This window comes from Pyrus communis, chromosome 4 (assembly GCF_963583255.1).
Source record: "Pyrus communis chromosome 4, drPyrComm1.1, whole genome shotgun sequence".
Lineage (NCBI taxonomy): Eukaryota > Viridiplantae > Streptophyta > Magnoliopsida > Rosales > Rosaceae > Pyrus > Pyrus communis.
This window is the reverse complement of record NC_084806.1, coordinates 6,556,705-6,571,947: the sequence shown is the minus strand read 5'-3', so window position 1 is coordinate 6,571,947 and position 15,243 is coordinate 6,556,705. Positions and strand designations below refer to the sequence as shown.

The window sequence follows — 15,243 nt, the reverse complement described above, 5'->3', positions numbered from 1 at the left end:
ACCCTGACATAACATGCTGCCTAGAATCATTTTTACGAGTAAGATTTAAATGCAGGTTGAAGGGACTTTTCCCGACGGGATCAAGTTAATCACCATTCACGATCCACTATCTAGGGATAACGGAAATCTGGAACTAGCTTTGAAGGATTCTTTTCTTCCTGGTACGGGATTCAAGATAAGAGTATGAAAGTGATTCAAGATACATCTCATATACTTTAGCATAGTAGAGTTAATGGTTCTGGACGTCTGTTTTAGAGTGTCAATTAAGCAACCGACTTATGATAGTTACTAACCTACCTTTTCAGGTTGGCAGTTACTACCACTTCATTGAGGTTAACCCCGGCCTGGTTTTGATCGAATGAAATCATATGGCATGCGCTTGAATATACCAGCCGGAACAGCCAAGAGATTTGAGGTGAAAATTTGTTATATTTCTCAAAATATCTTTAATAATTTTTCCATGTTATGTAATTAAAAGTTGCTTAGTTCATCTCAATCACAAATATATTCGGCCTATCATATGTTATTCTGATCAAAGTCTAGCAAGGATGTCACATCATCCTTCATCATCTTTTAAATCAATAATTTGGGTGCTACTTCTGTGATAGAAGTCATGGTGCTGCTAACTTGCTTTTGTAAATTAGGCTCTACTTTGTCATTTTGAATGCTGGTACAGTACCATTTTTTTACCGCTTAATCTACTATAAGCATTCTGAGTATGTTATTGGTGCTTGTTTTCTTGTGCCAGCCGGGGGAAAAGCAAACATATCGCACTTGTAAGTATTGGAGGTAATAGAGTAATCAGAGGAGGAAGTGACGTTGTGGATGGTTCTGTAGATGATGGCAAACTAAAGGAAGTCATGGAAGCTATACAAGCGAGAGAATTTGGACATGAGGAAGAACCAAAACATATCGCACTGTAACTTCTCGTGAGGCATATGCAAACATGTATAGCCCTATTACTTGGGATATAATTCTGCTTGGTGATACCAACTTGTTTGCTGAAATTGAAAAGGATTTTACTGCTTATGGGATGAATTGGTTTTTGGAGGTGGTAAAGTTACTAGAGAAGGAATGGGCCTGTCATCTGGGAATGCCCAGCTGATTGGATGCGGTTATAACTAATGCTGTGATTCATCGGAAATGCTCTATGTAGATGAAAAACGTTTCACCAAAGATAGAAATGACAACCACCAAGGCAAAAAGCACGCAGGCTCCCATTCTGCTAAACATATGAAATTTTTAGACCAAAGAGTAATGCGTTGACCAAATTCCAGTCTAATCTTCAACAAAGAGTAATGCGTTGACCAAATTTTTAGACCAAATTTACAAATCATATGACGTGTCATCAAAAAGTTTAATTTAGTACCCATTTATTACTTATACATATCAATTAAAGACTCAAAACATCATTATTTTTTTAATCCCATATTGACAAGGTTAGTAAATAAGAAAAAAACACCTCAAGATTTATACAAAAACACTTTAAAAGTTCAAATGGAAAACAAAACTCATATCTATCTACTTGTAAACCTGGAGTTTTTTTGTTTCCTTCTCACAATACAAAATAAATTAGTTTTTCCGTGTTTCTAAATTATTAAGTTTGAAGTGATTTTCTAAGTATAATTTTATCGATGTCTTACTGCTTACGTGTGAAAACAAATAATTTTCATATATAAAGTGAGAGCACATTTTTTGGCGCCGCCTCGGGCCTAAAAAATCTCTAGACCGGCCCTGGGTGTCTCAAATTAATGTCTTTCTTCTATCATAATTTTGTAAAAATTATTTTATGTGCTGATATAACGTATAATAGGTCTCACAAGTCTAATTAACTTTAAAATAAATTAAAAAATAAGTTAAAATTTTAATTTCTGTTTTCAATATTCATAAAAAATAAAAAACACAAAAAAATCTTAAAAACAGAAACAAAATATCCACCCAAAGAAAGCAGAAAGAAAGTCTTTCTGACCAAAAAAGAAAAAGAAAAATAAAGTCTCACTCAGCAAAAGTCCCAGGGACCCAGCTGTGTCCGTGCATCGTCGACTGACAAAATGACACCAATCTTCGTATCTATTGACGAGTAAGAACCTAGTTCCCATAATTCCGATGCTCAACTCATTATTCCCCTTCTTCAATTTCGCCGCCAAAAGATAAGAAATTGCACAAAACAAAAACAAACAAAATACTATTTCTTTGAAAGTTGCAGGCATTGACTTGAGAGTAAGAACTGCAAAAAATGGTGGTGGTTCCACGAGAAACTGAGAAACTGAACCTAAACAATGTTGAGTTCTTAGCACAGAAGCGTCTTGCGCGCGGGTTGAGGCTCAATCACCCTAAAGCTGCAGCTCTCATAGCCACACATGTGTGTTTTTGGCTCCAAAACTTGATCTTTTGTTCAAATTTACATATTTTGATCGGATTTCGGTAATGGGTTTTGTAAAGGAAACGTTTTTGTTTAATGTGTTTGGGTTTGTAAATTTTGAAGTTCATTCGAAATGGCGATAAAATCTGTGGCGGAATTCATGGACATTGGGAGACAGCTGCTGGGAAGGTAATGGTGTGAACTGTGAAATCTTATCAATTTGCCCTGTTTTTATATATGGGATGTTAATTCTGGATTCTGATTGTTGAATAGCATCTGGGTTGCCTTCCTTTTTGCCCGATCAACCAATTTGTATTCCTAATTTCGTACCTCGGAATCATGCGTCTAGTTGCTCGAGATTGGTCTGCATATTTTTCTTTTTCAGACAGGAAACAAGTTCTTCCTGGTGTTCAATATCTTTTGGATACGGTGCAGGTATGATGCTCATTAAGGTTTTTTGCATTTGCTTCGAAAAGCCTTAATCATAATCACTACTGCTGAAAATTCCTCATAACCCTGACATAACATGCTGCCTAAAGTCATATTTTTATGAGTAAGATATAAATGCAGCAGTAAGGGAGGGGCAGTTGGAGATATTGGAGGTGCTTACCAAAGGCGGTGCATCTCAGCCGGCATGCGAGGAGGCTCTGTTGGAGGCAACTTGGGCAGGGCTAGGTCCGCAGAGATGCTCATGGGGTCCGACATGATCCCCGCCCTCAGGCGGCTGTGCATGCTCTTGTTTCTGCTTGCTGGGCAGAGGCTTCGTTGATGTAGTTGACACATTCATCAAGGTAACATAGTCTTTTAACATCATAGATTAATCAAAATTCCTTTATGGTTTTAAATGTTTGTAAGCGCTTATGCTAAAGTGCTTTTCTAACCTAGGAGGACTTGTGCTGAGCCTACAGTTGCCTTAAAGGATGCTTCAACATAAATAAGTGTGATGTACAATCAAGGTTGCCATCACCAAAATGTGCATGTGTTGTAATTGCTTGAACATTTAACTTTTGTTCCATGACAGTGATGCTATTTCTTGGTGGCGGTGTGGGGTGGATGCCGATGCAACTGACAAGGCGCCGCTTCAATCGTCTAAGCCATTCCTACACACTAATGTTCACTGTAATGTGCTTATTTCTGCCATTGTTAGCCAGCAAATTTCTGTTGCCAGACTCCTCTTGCAGGTGTATCCCTAACTCATCGGCTAGTATGCATACCTTTATAGGTATACACTACCTATCTAACGTTACGTACCTTTTGAAACGAAATAACAGGCTGGAGCCAGAACAGATAAAAGTGAGCCTTGGAGGCTGGTCCTGGGATGTAAATACAGGAGAAGAGTTTTGGGCGGGTGCAGGACTAGGGGAGGCTTACAGCGTGACCTAGTGTGCTGTGGAGTATTTTGAAGCCACCAGTGTTATCTTGCACATGCTCTTGCAACACAACTCTCCTAACATTCCTCACTTTGGAGGACTCTCATTCACCACGCCATCTTATGTAACAATGAAAGAGCGGTAGAGGTTCTGTTAAATTGCAGTGCAGATGTGGAAGTTCCAATTAAGACAACAAATTCAGAAACTGACTGCCCAGTTCACACGGTGTCACCACTTGGATTAAATAAGATTCTTCAACGACTGATTGGTGCCTGGTGCAATATCAACTATCAACTCTCAGACAGATTCTGGAGAAACTGCACTAATGATCTGTGCTAGTCTGCTAGATATAAACCCCAGGAATGCCTTAAAAGCCTGGCTTCAGGCGCTGCTGATTTTGGTCTGGTGAAGTCTGCTGGTCAGAGTGCAAGCGTAATAGCTGAGTCAGCAAGGTAGGCTCTTGCCTTCCAGCAAGCAGTTGTAGAGGTGATTCACTCCAGTGAAATTGCTCAATCAAGTGATACATAAATATTTTCTCCTCTAAAGTTTGTGACTCAAGCAAACAATGTTGAGGCTTTGAAGAAACTGATTGTGGGGGTAGACGTTGATCTCAATGAGCAAGATGAAAAGGGATGCTCAGCTGCCATGATAGCTGCAGAGGGTGGTTACCTGGAAACTTTCAAATTGCTTATCGACGCTTAGGCTGACATAAACCTGCAGAATAAATGTGGTCAGACGGTAATGGAACTATTCGATACAAATCACAACAGTGAAGAATTTGAAAAGTTGTTGTTTAAGAACGCTTCACCTCAAAAGGTACTTGATAGTCCTGTTGAGTTTTATAGGACTCAACATCAGGCAGTACAACACAACGCCACAGATTTTGTTCATACATTGATAGGCAGGGATTCTGATGTGAATGCTTCTGATGCCGATGGATACACTCTGCTGATGTTAGCAGCAAGAGAAGGCCACCCTACGCTGTGCGAGCTTTTGATTTCTTTAGGCGAAAAATGCGACATTTCAAATGCAGGACACGAGACAACACTCTTGCTTGCAAGGAAAAGTGGGATTAAAAATGATGCAGAGAATTTGATATTGGATGAGTTTGCAAGAAGGTGATAGTCCAGTAAAGAAGCACACAAAAATGCAGTAGAGGATCTCCACATCAAAAAATGCTGAAAATGGTGGGGGCTGCCAGGATTTTGCAGTAGGGGAAGTCGAGCAAGAGAAATGTGATTTGTAGGAGGGCGGAAGTCGGGGCTAGTGACTCGTTCAGATGGAACAGCCGGAGGAAATTCAATACTGACGAGCCCGGGCTGTTCCATGCCGTAACTACAAAGCAGAAGGAGCTGCATTTTGTGTGTGAGGTTGGGATTGAAATGGCTGAGCTGTGGGTCGGAGGGATCAAGCTTTTATCATATTTAGAGTTATTTTAGAAAAAAACAGGGTTTAATAAAGAGTAAAGATCCAAAAACCAAAGATCTTTAGCACATAGGGCTCCACAAAGACAAATCCAAGAACAACATCAGCCAATTTTCCTTCAAAAATTCACAAACCAACAATCCAAACAAACATCAGCAACATTTTTAGATGATCAAAAAACACAAAAACAAAAAGAAAGATTGATAAACAATTATATGAAAATCCAAACGGGAGATTTCTCGATCGATCTGCATAATCACCTGTTGAACCACCTCCGAGTGGCTTCTCCATGGTTTACAAGACTGCGAATGTAATAGATAAACTAAATTTACATATCTGCAGAGGGTAATGATTCCGCACCCAATCATTCAATCAAAAATTAAACAAATTTACAAGATTGGGAACAAAATGAAATTGATACAGCCGAGAGCACCGTTTTCGAACCTGAACTTCTTGAATCAGGCATTGCGGCGATAACCCAACTGAAAATGATGAACGGATTGCTGCAAATCCTTGTATAAATCGCTTGCGGTTGCAGACATTCGAGCGTTCAAAGAAGAAATCATGGAGAACGCGAAGAATAAAAGGGAGGTGAAGGCGCGTTCGCCATTGGTTTCATGGGAATTTGGGAGAGGATTTGGTAGAACAATCTTTTTTAGCGCAGAGGATTTTGCAGAGTTATCTGTTCGCCGGAATTTGGAGATCGCGGTGGTGGGATGGGAGCGTGGCTTTTCTTTTCTAGTTTTTTTTTTTTTTTTTTTTTTTTGCCCCCTTTTCTGGGTTTGAATTGCGGCAGTTTGGAGATGGAGATGGCAGCGTCGAGGGTGACAACAGAGAGACTTGACAATGTTAAGTTGGGTTCAGTGAGTGGAGAAGTGTCATAAAGATTGTAGAGGGCACATTCTTTTTTAGGTGCATAAGGTTAGAATTACTCTGATTGAGATAGAATTTAGACGCGGACTTTATTTTTATTAGAAAATGATACAAATGTGTAACACATTATTCTTTAATAAGATACAAGACTGTTTAAGTATAAGCGAATTATGATATATGGTGATTTTTTTTATTGGGAATTGTTAATAACAATTCTCTTTTTATTTATAGAACAATATTTTATATTTAACAAAAAGAGGTTAATCTATAGTAACACAAATATTCAATAAACATATTAAAAACAAAATTACACACGACCAAATAAATATAGCAGCTCATACATAGAGATCAATAATATTAAAATTACATGCCACCGAAAAAATATAACAAGTCTTGCATGAAGAGATCCAAATATTAAAGTTATACACCATTGAATAAATATAACAAGTCTTGCATGGAGAGATACAAATATAAAAAAGTAGCTAGTAGCCTAGTAGGAAGAGACGACTATTGTTCTAATACATCAAAAACAAGAGGAATGGACCAGACATTTTGCGAATAACTAGCTCTCTCTCCATCTTTCTATTGATCTGAAAATAACAATAGAAGAGAAAATAATTAAAAATAATTATTAATAAGATACTCATACAAAAAACAAAAGAAAGAAGTAACTAAAAAACATTGGTTTAGCAGTAGTTTGTCTAATTTTTTGTTGCCTATTGTAGCATTTGTAATTTTTTTAGTGTATTTTGTATTTGAGCAACATCAACCGCTCCTATATTATATATACGCAAATCATCGTAAAATATGAAACACGTGTGGTGTACAAGTATTATTCGGATTTTTTTTTTTTTTTGAAATTTGTATACATGTATAATATTTGTTTAAATAATTTTGAGGCCAGAGATATATTCTAAAAAGATGAACATGAATTAATTAAAATGATTTTTCTATAAAATAATTATAAGAAGAAAGCATAAATCACTTAGATTTTAAACTTGGGTTAAAACCGAAAATTTAGGTTTTAAAATAAGAAAAACTAATGAAAATAGCTTGAAAACTTTGAGTTTTAACGAAAATAATAAAAAGGTGTTGTTGGAAGTGAATAGTACCAGAATTGACTTTTTAAAGTAAAAATGTGGTTTTTCATTAAAGTGAACAGTATCGAGAGTGTTTCATTAAAACTCTCAAAATATAACCCAATCCTTGTTGGGTCTAAAATAAATTTTGGTTGAAACCTAAAATTTGAGTAATTTTAAAATTTTAAATAAGTAAATCCAATGGCTAAGATCGAAAACGATCAAATCTAACAGTAAAATAAAAAATCCAACTGCTAAAACATTTGAAAAAAATATTTGAATCAAAATTCATCCAAAAAGTCTATAACACATGTTTCATAGAGTCCTTTTAGTGAATTTTTTACTTTTATCGGAATCTAAATATTTGTAGATTAACATGTCCCACACACATAAATTAAGAAATGGTACTTTCGAAAAAAAAAAAAAAAAAAAAAAAGCAAAAAAGTATGAACAGGATTTAAATACCCAAATTTTAGTAGCTTCCTCTGATATAGTTCCAAAACAAAACGCAGGTGTCAGCTATGACATGTATTGCCCGGTCCCAATTGTCAGATATGATACGAATAACTCGATCCCAGATGTCAGAAATGACATGAATCGCGCAGTCCCAGACATTTCGAAATCTTAGGTTAAGCAATAATAGGACCGCCAGAAGAGGATTGAAGGAATAAAGCATTGGATTGTAAAACTGGGGTGCAAGGATGCCACGTAGTGCGAGCCAGTAGGTAGCCCACACTAAGCCAAGCCCTAACCAGATAACGAAGCGGTATATAAGTTGGGCGGAGAGGACAAAAAGTCCAAACCAAACAACAGACAGTGCTGCCGTGGTCGCGACAGAGAAAATGTAGAAAGGGGGAAGGCATGGGCAGCTATTCAGTTTGCAATAGCAACTAGCCGCATCGGCGGAGGGAGGTTTAACAAAGTAGCTGGGATCGACCCCGAGGGGAAACAGAATGGTAGCTAAGGTCAAGAAGATGGTCAGAGTCAACTGTGTTTGCAGATTTGGAGGTGGATTAAGAGGAGGGTTTTGATTTTCATCGTCCGCCATAGCGGTGGTCGAAAGAGGCAGCTACGAACAGAAGGGGAGAAATAAGAAATGAGAGTTGAGGTGGCGGAGGCGGTGAGGATGTGTTGAGTGGCCGTAGGGAGTGGGGTTAGGGGAAGTTTTATACTCTTCCGTTTTTTGTCTGTGTCCGTGGTCGATACCCGATAGGGGTTAAAGTCTTCACCTGTGGCCTGTAGGACCCATACTAACAACAAAGACTTGGGAAAATTTTTAGATGTGACGGGAACACGGATGGTACACCACGTGTCTCAATGCAAGTGGTGGAAAATTTTAATTTTTAAGTTATTAATATTTTAACACATATGACCCACCATTTATATTGAGACACGTGGTGTACTATCTCGTGTGACGGGAACACTGAAAAATCTCTCAAAGACTTGCGTTGTCAACATAATCTCTCAAAGACTTGCGTTGTCAACGTACAACAAAGACTTGCGTTGTCAACATACAACAAGACTTGCCTGCACTGTCAGCATTCTAATGAAATCCAACACCAGGTAAGTTCCTCATCTCGTCATTTATTTTATTTCTTGATTCAACTGTTAGGTTAATTATTTCTTTGGTCCTTGAATTTGTCTATTTGGTTTAAATATTTGGGGAATAGTCCCTATTTCATGGTTCTTGGATTTGTAATTAATAAAAAGAGCTTGACGACAATATTAATTTTGATAATAACAATAGATTTCACTTCCATTAAGGATCCAAAGGCGCAACTTGAATTGGTATCCTCTAACCTATTTCTCTTTTGGGTACATGTTATCAACAAAAATGATAATATTTGTTCTCTTTCTATTGCCTTTTTGCATGCATGTTTTATTTGTGTTAAAACTAGTTGGAAAGTAATTAATAGACTTGTTTGGATTAGCACTTCATGTTCTTATTTTTATGTAGATTATTATATAACTTTACCCAAGCAAAAAATTTATTATATGATTACATATTAATATTTTTAGTTAGCCCACCCATGAAAAATTTTCTGACTCTGCCGTTACAAATACTATCAGGAACCAAATGTTATAGGGTAAATTACATTTTACCCTCTCAGGCTTGGGGTCGATTTCAATTCCTTACAACATCTTTAAAACATTTCAATTTCATACATTTACTTATCATTTTATTTCAATTTCTTACATCCATTAGAAAATCTGTTAAGTAAATTGTTAAGTGATGATGTGGCAAATATGGGATCCACATTTGTGCTGACATGGCAAAAACAAAAAATTTTATGCGTTTAAAATATAATAATATTTACCCTATTTAAATTTAATTAAAAAAAAAAAACAAACCCAGAAACCCATCTTCCCCCTACACTCCCTCCGCCCAGCAATGGCGATCTACCACCAACATAAACCCCATATTCAAATCCTGAAATTGCTTGGAGGCGGTGAACTTAGTGGTGCCGTCAAGGCCGCCGATCTCCTCGTCGAGGACGAGGGACACGTGGACTGCGTGGATAAGGGTGAAATTGGCGGCCTTGAGGTTACGAATGGCCTCGAGGTACTGGATGGCAATGCATCATCCTAGGCGGCGCGGGCGAAGATGAGGCCCTCCAGGGTGCGATGGGCGGCGAAGGGAGGGTGGGTCCACTTGTCGGGCTCGAAGGGGATGGAGTCAAGGTGGGAGTTAAGGAGGAGGGAGGGGAGGGAGGGGTGGGACCCGCGCTAGGTGAGGAGGAGAAGGGTCTTGGATTTGGACGAGGTGGAATGAAGGGTTTGGATTGTGAGGTTTAGGGTTTGGGCGATGGCAGTGAGGAAGGCGACAGGGGCGGCGTAGTTTGGGTTGGGGTGGGCAGTGTTGATTCAGAGGTGGTTTTGGAAACAACTGACGGGGGTGTCGCTTAGGTGGTCGGAGTGGGCCCTGGTTGGGACGAGTAGGTGGAGCAGGAGTGTGAGGAGGAGAGGGTTGTACATGGTGGCGGTGAAAAGCATCCGAGGTGGAGGGGTTTTGGGCTCGGTGAAGGTGAGGGGGGTCGGGAGGGGAGGGAGAATGCGGGTTTCTGGGTTTGTTTGTTTATTTATTTATTATTTATTTAATTAGGGTAAATATTAAATGCATAAAAAATTATTTTTTTTGCCATATGACATAAATTTAGCAGCCACGTCACCACAAATGTGGATCCCATATTTGTCACGTCATCACTTAACGGTTTACTTAACAGATTTTCTAACGGATGTATGAAATTGAAATAAAATGATAAGTAAATATATGAAATTAAAATGTTTTAAAGATATTGTAAGGAATTGAAATCGATTTCAAATATGAGGGGGTAAAATGTAATTTACCCATTACCTTTATGATTTTTGGTTTACATTGGTTCCTGATAGTATTTTACATTTGGTTCCTGATAGTATTTGGGTCCTACAGTCTACAGGTGAACTTGAAATACAATGTGAAGCTTCCAGGACATTAGTTGAGCAATAGTAATCCCTTGCATAAAGTGACAGCTCCGAAAAGGTGCCTGTATTCTTCTCGGGTGAAGTCTAAATTAAATTAATGAGATTAATGCTCAAATTGAATATCAACCTTATTATTTATCCTTAATTTAAAGTCAAAATCTAAGAAATAATTCATGCAATTCAATATCAAATTTTATGCATACTCACAATTAAATACAATAACAATGCACGTGAAATATGAGTTCGAAAAACCTAAGAACTCCTAATTAGAATTTAGGTAGGATTTAAAATATAAAAAAACTCCAATTATGCTTCAGTTAAATAATGAGGATATCCGAGGTAAAGTAAAAGTGGCCACAATTGAAGATAAGATGAGAAAAAATTGGTTAAGGTGGTTTGAAAATGTGAACCGAAGACCTACAAATGGTCCGGTTAGAAAATGCGATTATGAGACAGATGCGCAGAGTAAAATGGGTAGAGAAAGACCTATGAAGACTTGGAAAGGGACTTCAAGAATAGATATGGAGTACTTGGAGTTAATGAAATACTTGATGTAAAAACGAGTGCAGCGGTGTTTTAGGATTCATATAGAATACCTCACTTAGTGTGATTGTGCAAATCCTTATTAGAATTCTATAATATTTTTTAGATATATTGTAATTGTATTCCTTGGGGAGTAAGATTCTTTCTCCACAACAAATAAAGGCACAATGGGCTGAGATAATATACACCACAAAATTCGCCAATATAGAAAACCTCACTTAGTGTGATTGTGCAAATCCTTATTAGGATTCTATAATAGTTTTTAGATATATTGTAATTGTATTCCTTGGGGAGTAAGATTCTCTCTCCACAATAAATAAAGGCACAATGGGTTGAGATAATATACAACACAAAATTCGTCAATTCTCTCTTCTCTCTCTTGCCGTCAACCTCCCTCTCCTCTCTATAATACCTCAGAAAATAGCCCTACAACATGTTATCAACACGATTCCGCTGCTGTACTAAGGAACTGAAGGTTCTTCGTGGTGATTCTTCTACAACTAGCATTCAAAGGCTTTCTTACCCTCAAGTATCGTGACATTCACACTTTACTATTTTTAGTTTTTTTTTTGTCTCACTTTCCTACCTAAATTTAATTTTTTTTAATGCTTTAATACTTTCATTAGACTTTCTGTCAAATTCTCTATTAAGCTATTAAGTGATGACGTGGCGTAACTTTGGCCTACCATATTTGCCAAGAATTAGCACTGGACACAGTGGCTTGGATTTACAAGAGAATCTCTCATCCACGTGACAAATATGGTGGGCCAAAGTTATGCCACGTCATCACTTAACGGAGAACTTAACAGAAAGCCTAACGAAAGTACTAAAGTGTAAAAAAAAAAAAATGACGTTTAGGTATGAAACTGAAACAAAGAAAATAAAAAATAGTAAAATACGAATGTCACAATACTTGACAGTAATAAAGTGAAAATTACCCAAAAAAAAAAAATTCAAATTCATATTGGCTGCATCATATCTAGGTGGAAGTAGAATGTGTCTCCAACTCTAATCCAACACTACACTTAGGGGTGGAAAAAATTCCCAAAAATTCCGAACCGAACCGAAAAAATCCCGATCCCAAACCAAAAATTTCCCAAACCGAAATTCCCGAAATTTTTGGAATGCTATCCCGAACCGATCCCAAAATTTCGGTATGGGATTCGGGATTGGCTTCTCGATATTTCGGGAATCCCATACCAAACCGAAAATATATAATATTAATTATTATATATATATATTATTCTTTTATAATTGATGCTAGTAGTTTATAATTCATGCTCTGCAACCTGGAATGCCCTACACCTTGCATATTTTTCATGTTTTGTTTGATATTCATGTGGATTTTATTATTGTTGCTGCCATGGCTGATGATTTTAGAAGGCTTGATTAGTTTGTCTCTCAACATATTGCAAAAAGGGTTTAATTAATTTGAATTTTGACTATGATAAAAACAGTTAGGCATGCCAGTGTTCAATTAAATAGTAGTGTGAATGAAATGAAATTCCTAGTTCGTGAATGAAATGAAATTCCTTGTTCATGAATGTGTTCTTGAATTATATATTTGAAGAACAATTCATAATTTCATATTTCAATTTGGGATTCCCGATTTGTCCCAAAATTAAAAAATATTTCGGGATTCCCGAAATTTGGGATTCCCGAAAATTTGGTTTGGGATTGGTCTTCAAATTCCCGTCCCGAAAAATTTTGGTTTGGGATTCGGGATACTAGTTTCGGTATGGTATCCCATACCGAACCACCCCTAACTACACTCGATGCCGAATAACTTGTGTATGACTTTGACCATAAAAATAAAAAAAAATAAACTTTTCTACGAGTAGCAAAGCGAAAAAGCCAATTTAGATCGACACTCACCGAATCCAAAAAGCTAATTTAGATCGATACTCACCCAATCCTGCATTAACAAGCCCAACCAAGAGGAGTGAACGCTTATCAAGGTTAGTGGCTGATTTGAGATTATAATGCTTTAAAAAAAATAAAAATAAAAATTTATTAAAAAATTTGAAACATTAAACGTGTTTGATAAAATTTAAAAAAAAAAGTACTTTTTAAAAAATTTATTGTCAATGACAGTAAAAAGTAGTAGAATCAAGTCTACCATGCTTTTAAAAAAAGTATTTTTTTTTAAAGTATAGTTGCCCCTAGTTCATTCTTTTTGTCACGCTGTGGGTGTTTTGTGTGGTGTGGCATGTGTTGGACCACACACACACACACTCACACACACAGTCACTCTCCCCTCCCTCTGTCTCTCTCCCCCGTGTCTCTCTCTTCCTTCCCGTTATCACCATACGTACGGACAAACACCAAAACCACCCAAACCATCGCAGATCGAGGAAACCAAGGACACCATTCAACTCGTGAGGTCGAGGCGAGCTCAGACATACCATTTCCAGGTGAGAAATACTTCGTTTTCACGTCGATTCAACAATGGCCAATTTGAGTACTGTTCATGCAAAAATTATACATTGAGTTTTTGGGATTTCTGAGCTCGTAGGTGTCTTAGTGAGGTCCTAAGGAGCGTCAGAGTAGCTCGTTGGACAAAATTGGACGTCGGGAAGGCTTGGTTCGAAGTTGGCCGAGTTTTGAGTTTTGAGACAGGTATGATCGCGTGGTTTTTAGCTTTTAAAAGTTGTATAACGTGATTCTACTAGTTTAGGGCTTTCTTTTGGTCCAAGAATCATAGAAAATGGTTGAGAAACGAAGGAGAATAGTGAGTTTAAACTTTTCCCAGTTTTCCGGCGACCGGAGTCCGGCGAGAGTAGATCGGAGAAGAAAGGAGAATATTCCGTTAGGTTTAACGGAATATTCCTAACGGCAGTGACGGCGTCAGTTAGGTTTAACGGAATATTCCATCAGTTTAACGGAATATTCCTGACGGCGTCTGTTGACACCGTCAGTGTGCAGGGCACGTGGCCGCGCGTGGGGGGCGCGTAGGTCCGTGCCTTGGCCGGCGCGTGGGGGCGCGTGCGGCGGAGGAAAATTATTTTTAAAATATGGTTGTGATCTTGAAGTTGTGTAGAGCACGTTGGTATATTCATTTGTCCATTTTGAGCAATGTATGAGAAGTTATTACGAGAAGTTAGTTATGTGCTTTAAAGTTAACGTTTTTATAGTTGTTTCGCATTTAGGTGACACGTACCCCGAGGACGAGCGTGCACACGCGAGGCAGGGGGGCTACGACCCTTCTACATACCAGTGAGTGGGCTTTTGTTTTCCGTATATACCTATATACATTTATATTCCCAGAAATTGAATTAAAAAGGGTTATTTACCTTATGCCATGCATGTTATTATTATCGTTTATGCATCATTGCACGCATTAGTAGTGGCATACATATATATGCATATTGGGTGCTGTGGACGCACAGGTAAGTGCCAGGTAAGTGGTAATCATATTTACTTTCAGCAGTAGTTTGAGAAACTTAGAGAGCTCATAACCTGCACCTCCGGTGTTAGTGCTCCCGCCCAGAGTAGGGCACAATCCTTCACGTGATGTTCACCTCCCGCACCACACGCTCAGCTTGGATCCAAGTTGGGTGCATAGGCCTGTCGTACAGACCACATTAGGTGGTTCCGACTCGTAGGTGACCCGCGATTATTCGCACAGCCTTCACGTGATCGTAGCACTAGAGCGTATATATGTATTACACCCAGGCCTGTCGTACAGACCACCTAGAGTGGTTCCGACTCGTGGGCAGGTTCAGTTGTTGAGTTTGAGATTGAGCTCTATATACAGCCGTACAGGTCACGTTAGGTGACTCCGGCTGCCAGATGTTATGTTATTGATATGATTCATACCTGAGCACATACATTTCATTACGAGGTTTTGACATGGCATATCTTGAGCATGTTGGGCATATCTATACATACGTACATATGTTATTTTCTGGGAAGTATACAGGTTTTACGGCGAGGGGTTAGAATGTATTTTGCTAAATGGTTTTCAAAGAGCTTTGTTTTTGCCCACTCACGCTTTTGTTTTGCGCCCCTCCAGGTTCTAGTTGCTTAGCCGTTGCGGTGGTTTCCCTTGAGGGCTTTCCGGCGTTTCTGACAGACACTCCCCATTGTAGGGTCGCCTTCGGGCGTACTGCTGTTGTCGTTTTTGTTT

The 15,243-nt window shown here is 38.3% G+C and overlaps 2 pseudogenes; both read left to right on the top strand.

The window, feature by feature from the left end:
- Positions 1-15,243, top strand: part of LOC137730539 (urease-like) — a 58,327-nt pseudogene that overhangs the window by 23,634 nt on the left and 19,450 nt on the right.
- Positions 2,496-5,392, top strand: LOC137731166 (uncharacterized; annotated as a pseudogene).